General features: G+C 38.2%; 1 long non-coding RNA gene across 1 annotated transcript; it reads right to left on the bottom strand.

Moving 5' to 3' along the window:
* Positions 1-763: 763 nt before the first annotated feature.
* On the bottom strand, positions 764-9,068 carry LOC119879433. The gene is made up of 3 exons (XR_005387514.1): positions 8,937-9,068; positions 4,741-4,797; positions 764-853 (listed from the first exon to the last, which is right to left on the bottom strand). It is a non-coding gene; the product is annotated as an uncharacterized LOC119879433 (long non-coding RNA).
* Positions 9,069-10,132: the final 1,064 nt, after the last annotated feature.

Below are 10,132 nucleotides of genomic sequence, written 5' to 3'. Positions count from 1 at the left end.
GATTATTATCATCATGTTCCATGATTTTCAGTCTGGTCTTACTGTCCATATAATAATTCTGGGAGAATCTTTCCGACTCAGATAGGTCAGGTTTTATAGGGGGTTTAATCCTCCTCTATGACCAAGTTGGCAAGAACCATAGCAATGGTTACTGGGTACCTGCCTCTGTGGTAATCAGGTGGTAGAACAATATGAGAGCTGCACAAGACTTTTCCAGGACTCTTCCATCCCTGATACTCTGCTATTCTATGAGAATGATAAAGACTCTCTGGAATAGTAATAGGCTTGTTAATTTAAAAAAATGATTGGTTTTTAGTCCAGGAGAGTGGGCTCAGATATATTTGAAAGACTTTCCAAAAAGGACATGTGAAACTTTTAACTGTGAAATGTCATACATTTGTAGGGCTAAGAGTTTGTTCTTTGAGTCAGGTTCAAATTCTTCTTCTGTCATTTACTGTGACTTTGGACTTGTTACTTTATCTGGGCTTTAGCTTCCTTATTTTGAACCATCCTTTGGTTATTGTAGTTAATAATAATTGTATATTTTATATTTTTTTTGCATCATTAAAAACTTTAAATATGCTCAGGAGAGTTACTGGTACCATCAATCACAAAAATCTCCTCAGTTGACTAGGATATGTGACATTAAGAAGACACATTTATTCTGACTTCTAGAGGCAAGAATGCTAAGTCAGGATGTTCAAAATAGTTGTGTTTGGTTGAACCAGGTCCTGAATCCTGAGAACTTGCTTGGAGCTGCTTTTGGGCCTCTGCTCTGGAGGACTCCTGAAGCAGAACTGGAAAAGCAGGATTGGCTGCCCTTGGGTTATTCTGGAATCTTGTGGGGTGTGTCCTTAGAAACACAAGCCAGATAGAGGGAAACAATTACCAACTATAGAGGGCTTAATATTTAAGAAAAATAACAAAAAGTTTTTAAGCTTTTCTCTAACATTTTTATGTCCTCTGCACTTTAAAATGTGAAATGATTTATAATGATATCAACCATAATACTATTTGAGGAAATAAGCAACGACAACAAAAAATGAAAATGCAAGATATATGTGGCAAGAATCAGCAACAAAGATGAAGGGAGGATGCTCATAGGTTAAATTTAGGGATAAAGTGAGTCATCAGTTTTAGTTTGAGTTTCTGGATAGACAGGAAAAAAAAAATAAAAGAATAGACCATGCTACATAAATCTTACAATCAGAAAGGAAGAAGTAGTTTTTAGGGAAGGCAAATTTTTCTTTCTCTAAATTCAACAAGAAATTTTTCCCATAAGACATCATGGAGTGGGTATTAAGGAATGTCATGCCCACTGTAGTTTGCTCTTCAACGGCATGAGGATTTCCTATTAAATGTATTTATTCCCTCCACCCCACCCCAAAATGTATTTATTCCCAGGTCCCTCAGAAAGTTCTGACTCAACAACTCTACAGATGTGATCTACTGAGTACATAGTATATTTTTTCTTAATTCAAAACACATAATTAGAATTTAAGAATTCATGAAGCACTTTCCCCAACTTTTACTTCTTTGACAATAGCCTAGTGAGGTTCATCAGATTTTTTTAACTACAAGAAGAAAAATTTATACCTTAAGATGTCTAGTGACTTAAGACACTAGGGTACTTGAATCCCTATGATTTATTTCAAATGATGCTGGACAATAGGAAATAAGTTTTAAGGCTACTAACATAAGGAAGTTGTACCAATGTGATCAAGCAGAGGTTGGGAGGGGTCTCAGATTAAGTGTCCAACTATTGCATGAGTTGCTTTGAGACTCTGTCCCTATCAGTCATCTGAGACATGTACAGAAGTTCACCTTCTTTGTAAAGCCCTTTAAGTGCTCACCGCTCTCTCCAGACATGTCCCTTACTTCCTTTCTCCAAGGCATGTCCAAGGCACTTTTATACATGACTTTAATTTCCCTCCAGAGTCCTGGGGTACGTTGTGCTAAATGATAGCCCACGCTGTCAACTTCTCAATGGCTGGACATCATTATTTATTTTGATAGAAATAGGTAGAATCTGACACATAGTAAGTGCAGATTAAATAAGCACTAAAGGAGTCTGTAAGAAAGGGGCATGTGTTATAGGAGAAAGATGGGGTATCCATGTATTTATCCGTCTGTCTATCTTAATTTAGGACAAACCTAGAACTTTGGTCATCTTTTCTATTTTCTATACTGGAGAAATAGGCAATGCTGTGAGTCATTTAATTCTAAAGTGGTGACTTGCTTTTGATTAGATGTGGCAATTATCATACACGTGCAACTTTTAAAGCTACCTATTACATGCATAATCACTAGGGTTTAAAGAGATACTCCTGATCAAACCATTCAAAATTTGATCTTGGCCTTCCCTCTCTAGGGAGAGGCTTCCCTCTCCCTAGCCCATTTTTTTATGTCCCTAAGTTGAGCCATTCCTCCTTGCCCATCAGAGCATGCACAATTGGTTCATGAACCTACTCAACGTTTTTTTATATGCAGTTAAAATTCTGGCATTAAGGTCTGGAACAATTAAGTTCCCTAAATTTTTGACCTTAATAAGGAGTGAAGTGAAACTCAGGGAGGCCAAGTGACCTCCCCAGGGTTGCACAACCAAGAGCAGACAAGTTCAACAGCTTGAACTTCTTTCTTCTCCATCTCCTCTGCTCTTTATATTCCTTAATGGCATCTTGTCTATTGGACTATCTCCCACATTGAATGGCTGGTGTAGAATTCCAAGGATTCAGGGTGTGGGTACCAATGGTAGAGGTGCGTGCCAGCAGCCTCTGAATAAACCAGCTGAGGGTTGGAACCTGCAACAAGAGGTAAGCTGTGCTCTAAGAAGATGGAAATGGGAAATGCAAGCGTAAGTGAGTGTTCTTAGAAGCTTAGCTGGTTTGGGGGTCTGGGTTGAGTATGTCTTGATTCCAATGCCCAGAACTGATTTCTGTCCTTAGAAGCTTACAGAAAAGAATAGGTTAAGTTCCTGGGTAATATGATAGTAACTTGCTGAGCCGACATTACTAACACTCAGGTCATAAAGTGGAGACAATAGGGAAAAGGAGCATTCCTAGATCAGATATGAAATAGAGTTAGGAAAGACCGTGCTTCCTGGAAATACATGTAAGATAACTCAATTAACCAAAGGGGTGGTGTTTTGTTTCTGTGGGCACCTTGAAGGCATGTGTAAGATCACACAGCTTGCTCACTCTTTTCAACTGCTTCCTTCTGCACTGTTCTTTGTTATTTACTAGCACTACTGCATAGTGATAGAATGCACAACCTGGAATTAGGCTGCCTGAGTTCAAATCTTTCCCTCTTCCCTTTCTCACTTGGCTATGTTAGTGACTTGGTCATAGTCCTTACTTATAAAATTAAAGAATAACAATACTCATTTTTATAGTGATGTTAGAGTGAAATTAGGTACTATATATACAGCACTTAGCTTAATGCTTAAAGCAGAGTATGTATTGTTTATGCTAGCTACTCATAAAATAATTGTTCTCAGCTATATCATTTCTGTTTTTGTATTTCTTTTTTTTTGTTTTTTTTTTTTTTTTGTATTTCAATATCCATTCTCCCAAGAGAATAGAATAAGGAACCAGTGAGTGTTTCTGAGCACTCAAACTATATTGTTTCTAGTTCCCCCTTATTCATGGTTTTGCTTTCCACAATTCCAGTTACCCACAGCCAACTGAAGTCTGGAAGCAGACGATCTTATTTCTAACATAATGTCAGGACATCAATAGTAGTCTAATGCTATATCACAATGTCTGTGTCATTTGTGTCACTTCATCTCATCATGGGGCCATTTTATAATCTCACTTCATCATCATCATCAGAAGGGTGAGTACAGTACACTAAGATATTCTGAGAGAGAGAGAGACCACATTTACATAACTTTTATTTCAGTATATTATTAAAATTCTCCTATTTTATTATTAGTTATTATTGTTAATCTGTAACAGTGCCTAGTTTGTAAATTAAACTTTATCACGGGTATGTATATATATAGGAAAAAGCATAGTATCAATGAGATCCAGTGTCAGGTATCCACCGGTGTATTGGAATGTATTCTTCACAGATAAGGGGAGACAACTATAAATCCAACTATGTGAGATTAGAGAGTTTGTTAGTCTTTTCTCCTGAAATTAGGTTCAGCAAATCTCACTCTTCTCATAAGTAACTAATTGCACAGTTACATGGGCCCTTATATTTTAGTGCACACAATCCCCTCATGTGCCAAGCACACAAAGCAAGTGACTAGCAGAGTTGGGGCAGGACCAGGTCTCCTAACTCCCAGTGCTTACATGTTGCACCCTGCAGCTGTGCCTCCTTTCTTAAGATAATCTTATTAGGTCTGTGACTTTATGATGATAAAAAAATATGTATTTAAAATTAAGTTTAAGAAACTACAGCAAAAACAAATGCAAAAAACACAAAAAAATACACCTTTTTTGCTTATAGGTAGGCACAGGGATGCCCAAATTAATTAAATAAAATAAGACAGACCCTTTGTTCAGTATGCTATTATTTTAGCTATAAATTGTAAGTTAAAATCACCTGGGGAGGGCACCTATGTGGCTCTGTTGGTTAAGCATCTGCCTTTGGCTCAGGTTGTGTTCCCAGGGTCCTAGGATCCAGCCCCACATCTGGCTCCCTGCTCAGAAGGGAGCCTCCTTCTCCCTCTGCCTCTGCATTACCCCCTGTCTCTTATGAATAAATAAATAAAATCTTTGAAAAAAAAGTCACCTGGGAAGTCACTTTGTTGAATGTTCTCCTTGTTTATCATCAAATTCCATAAATCCTCTTGAAAAGAAAAAAGATAAAGACAAAAAATAAATTAGGATTGAGATTAAATAAGAATGTTAGGATAATCACTAGGATGTCTTAAAATATTTGAGCCAGTTTTCTTCTGTAGATTTTCCTATGTCATAAATAAGTGCCATAAATAAGTGTCATAAATTCAATACCTCCATAACAGCTTGTAGTTTGTGAATTATCTGTTTGCACAACTACCTCTTTGAATTTGCCAAAAAAAATCTATTCATTAGGTGTCTATTTATATATAAACTGTATAAGACGGATATATTGGTATATTTGTTTAGTAATATATCCCCAGCACCTAGAACAGTGCCTGGCATATAGTATAAATTAATAAATGTTTGCATTAAATAAATAGTAAATGGATAAATGAATGAATTTTATCTTTTTATGTACGAAAAAAAACTTCTAAAGATCAAAGAGATTAAACAACATGTCCAAGTCACAAAGCTGGTAAACTGCAAAGTCTAAAACTGAGATCTCTAGAATCAGGAGTTAATACTAGAAGAACTAATACTGTTCAAGGGTAGAGTGCAGGTAGCTGCTGAAAGGATAAAATGATTAATCTATGGCCTTTGGAGGAGTTCATAGTCTAGTGGAGAAAATAGACACAATTGAAAACAATGAGGGGGAAAGAAAAACAGACATGAAGGTTCCTACAAAGCATTAGGAAATCCAGAGTATAAATATCGGCATTCTGTAATTGTAGGGGTCTGTGATGTCTTCACAGAGCTTGTCTTTGAATTGGACTTGAAAAAATGATTAGACTTGCTAGGTAAACAAGCAAGTCTACCTCGTAAGGCCTTGTTGGCACAGCGAAGAGCCATGTGCAAGGATGTTGGGGGTTTATGCAAACATGACACATTCTGAAACAAATCGTTTGTCATTGAGGCATCAGGCGTTTGAACCTCAGGAGTGAGATTCGCGATTGAAAGATACACAGGCCTCAGGGAAGAACATTTTAACATCAGCCAAATGCATTTGTTCTGATTTTCAGCCTATGGAAATTCACAAAAGGGTTTCAAGCATAGCAGTAATAGAACCCAACTTGTGTTTTTGTTATCTGACAATGAGTAGAGGATGGTTTGGAGGAAGGACAGACAGAAACAGTGGAACCAACCATAAATAATAAAAAGAGCTCAGGAAAGAGGCGAGGAAGGACTCTGCTAGGCCAGCTAGTCAGTGGAGCTGAAGAAAAACAATGATAAAGCAAAAAATTTAGAGGTAGAATATTCAGTGATTCAAGAAAGGTGGTGACAAGCAGGAAAGATCTGGTAATAATATTGCCCATCTGAAGACCCACGCTGGCTATATTTGGAGCTTCAAGGAGTAATGTTTAAGGGCAGATGCATAAAGAAAAGTCAGAAAGAATGCAAAAGAATGGCTAGAGGTAGGGAGGAAACAGGAAAATATATGTCATGGAAATTCAGCAGGTGAGAGGAAATTCACAAAGACTGGAACCTTCTTGAGGGGTCAGAGGAATTAAGAATATGTATGTTTTTCAGACAATGGTGACCAGAATCCAGTCAACATAGCTCTAATCCAGAGTGGAGAAAGTGAGCTATTCTAGTCAGTGCCCTGGAAAGCACTCATATGGTATTTATTATGTGCCTTACACAGTACTTACACATCAGATATATTAGAGTAAATCAAGAAAATTCTCATCTTTATAAAGTTCCCCCATCCCTGTCATTCTCTCTAATCAAATCTCATTTTATCTTTGAAGGGCCCAAATTGTATCTCATCCTTGCCATAAACACTTCCCTAAGTATCCTGCTGTCAGTGACAACTTCATTCTCTAGAAATTACCTGAGATGATTTGCTGACATTTATCTTAGTTAGCATATTAGTCATCACTGCATTTGCTATGTCATTTTACCATAAGGACTGCAAATCTTTGACAAGGGAATTAACATTCTACAAGGGATTTGTCCTTCCCAGTTTTTTGCCCCTACTTTGTGTCTAAGGACTTAGAATACATCTTGATGTCTCCTCCCATTCCCCATCCCCATTATATTTATGGTCTTCCCTTGGAAGAAAGGACGGCTAGATTTTTCCCTTGAGCAAGGACTGCTGTGTGCTTTCAACAAAGATCCCTCAGGCTTTCTCAGTCAAATTGCAATAATGGGTTTTAGATCTGATCTCTAAGATACTTTGCCTTAGTTAATCAATTCAACAATTATTTTCTGAATGTCTCATTCAATCTGTAAGGTACTGTGTTAGAGCCATAACTAGATAGATCTGGTCCCCACTTTCATATAGCTACATGATTAAAAATAAATAAAGATGGTGAGTATATATATAACGACACTATGACAAGGGTAAAGTAAGAGAGAAGAACTATAGGGAATTGAGAGAAGATAGTGTGAATAAGAGAGGCAATAGAATTGTTTTCCAAGGTGGTGACTTTTAGATGAGCTACCAGGACAAAGCACTAGTCACGAGAGAAGGAAAGAGCATTTTAGGCAGAAATGAAAGCAAGGGCAGAGAGCCTGAGGTGGTTTTAAATTCCAGAAACAGAAAGAACATCATTTACTTAGAAAACAATGTGGAAAAGAGGAAATGGTTGAAGTCAAGCTGCCATTCCCAAACCCAGAGCTGACATCAGTTGTCTTATATTTCAGATAATGAGCTTTCAGGGTTAACAGAGAAAAAAAAGTTCCAGTTTACATCTGGGGAATTCCCCAGGCAAGAAATAAAAAGAATACTATCTCAACTCCTTGCATTGCTATTGTTGTGCTTTGTAACAATATTCAACAGGAGTGCAATAAGTACTTTGTGCTTGCTTGCGGGTTTCCTCTTTGTTTATATTAACAATCCCAGGAACTCAGTGGTTGCAAAAGCAATCATAATAAGAAAATAACAATACAAAAATAAACATCTGTGAGTTTCAATAGTTTGTGCATGAGGATGGTATGCAGAATCCTGCCTATCCACATGATAACATATTGATTTAAGCAAATCAGAGATTACAACATGGCCCTTGATTACTTCTCTGTAGAAGTGTTTCTTAATCTGTTATTGGTCATAGACCCTTTTGAGAATCGAACAGAAGTCAGAAGCATTTTCCCTAAAACAAAAGTCAAGATGCACATTTACACAAATATGAATAAAAATTTAAAGGGTAGGTGGACCTTTAAGGTCCATGTAGTGCAGAGCATCTAATGGAGGGCTTTCAAAATTGATGGGCTATCAGAATCACCAGAAAGCTTGTTAAAAAGCATATCCCTAGCTTTGCCCTAGGAAGATGCAAGACGGGATGAAGGAAACTTCATTTTGTACAAGTTCTCCAGGAGATTCTAGACCACACTTTGTCAAGCTCTGCTTTGGGGCCTTTGAAAGAGAGACTCAGTGAGTGGAGATTGAAAATGCCTGGAAATTCAGAGCAGGTTGGATCCAGGAAAGCTGAAAGTAGGGAGATGACTGTGGGTGGAATGACAATAGGGCAAAGTAGAAGTGAAAATCAGAGCTGTGTATAGACTGGAGTAAGATGTGTTAGGAGTTGGACACAGGGGCTTGGAAGCAGGTAGGGAACCCTGGGAAGATTCTGGGCTATATGCTCTGCCACCATGGCAATCCCTCATGATCAATACTCATATGAGAGGTTCTCTAGATTGTCTCTGAAAAGAGATCAGCTATTCCCTCTGCTAACCCTCTTCAGTTTCTCAAACTAGAAGATAAAGGCAGGACTCATCACACCTCTTACTAATGAACACGTCACTGCCCACCATCTTCACCAAAGAATTACAGTGCCTGGACTGGGTGGGTCCTTTATTCTTTTAACTTTACAGATGAGGAAACTGAGGCACTCAGAGAAGGAGTTCACCCAGTCAAGTAGCACATGTGTGAAGACCAGAACCTGGCTTTCTATCCCTGGTCTAGTGCTCCTACCCGCACTGGCACTGAGATAAAAAATATTTTATGGAACTACATGTTGGGAATGTACACACTCCAAAAGAGTTTAGGAAAATTCATTGCGATGCAAATTTATCTTAAGGTAGGGCAATACTTTTCAACTCAAATAATATATTGTCATGCACAATTTTGTTTCTCATTCATTTTAATGCAATGTGGTCATTACCAACAGCAAACTGGACAAAAGCAAGGTCTGTCTCAGTGCTTACGTGCTCCTCGTCATGGAGCGAAGGATGAACTCCACTGCATTCTCAATGATCTCTGTGCCCAAAAGGTTTAGGAATTTGGGGAATTCTGGCTCTGTTTTTTTGTCTGAGGCATCTGGCTGGTCATCTGGTTTGTCATCTGAAAAACAGAACAGAATCTCAGGTGATTCTCAGCAATAAAGGGAGCCCTAGACCACTTTGTATCCCCTCATTAATTATACAGCTTATTTTTATTGAACAGCTATATTTATTGAACATTTAATGCCTGCCTGGACAAAGTCTTCACTTGTATCATCTAACTCTTAAAAACGACATATATTGATACTTAGGTAGACGTGGGTTTCCTTTCTGTTTGAGAAAACTGAAGCTCATGGAAGTTAGTAGCTTGTCCAGAGTTAAGCAACTAGTAAATCCCAGAATGCCCTCCCCTCCTTTTTAAGATTATTTATTATTTTAGAGAGACAATGTAAGTGCAAGAGTGAGCAGAGGGAGAGAGAATTTCAAGCAGACTCTGCACAAAGTGAGGAGCCTGACAGGGGACTCGGTTCCATTTCCTTGAGATCATGACCTGAACTGAAATCAAGAGTCAGCAACTTAAACAACTGAGCCCAGGCACCCCCAGAATGCCCTCCCCTTTTAAAGATTTATTTATTTATTTATTTATTTATTTATTTATTTATTTATTTATGAAAGACAGAGAGAGGCAGGGACACAGGCAGAGGGAGAAGCAGGCTCCATGCAGGGAGCCTGATGTGGGACTCGATCCCGGCACTCCAGGATCATGCCCTAAGCCAAAGGCAGACACTCAACCACTGAGCCACCCAGGCGCCCCCAGAATGCCCATTTAATGTATTTTTCTCCATGCAGTCCCCAGCCTGTGGTAATGATAATAATGGTGACATAATAATGGGTAGCATTTGTTAAGGATAGACCTATGACAGGTGATCTGCATGCACTGTTACATCATTTTATTCTTGCAGCAGCCCTATTAGGCAAAACTATGTCAAGCTAAAAGTTAAGAAGTTGAAATTGAGAGTGTTTGAGGAGCCAATTCAAAGCAGAGTTAGTGAGTGACCAAAATAGAGGTCAATCCCATGTCTGACTGGTATTAAAATCTGGATTCAAAAGCACTCTGTGCTGAACTGCATAGCCTTTTTTTTTTTTTTTTACAGTGGAGATACCTTTGTTTCTTTATATTC

Source organism: Canis lupus, unplaced genomic scaffold (genome assembly GCF_011100685.1).
Source record: "Canis lupus familiaris isolate Mischka breed German Shepherd unplaced genomic scaffold, alternate assembly UU_Cfam_GSD_1.0 chrUn_S824H988, whole genome shotgun sequence".
NCBI classification, from domain to species: domain Eukaryota; kingdom Metazoa; phylum Chordata; class Mammalia; order Carnivora; family Canidae; genus Canis; species Canis lupus.
This window is presented reverse-complemented; position numbering and strand designations above follow the sequence as displayed.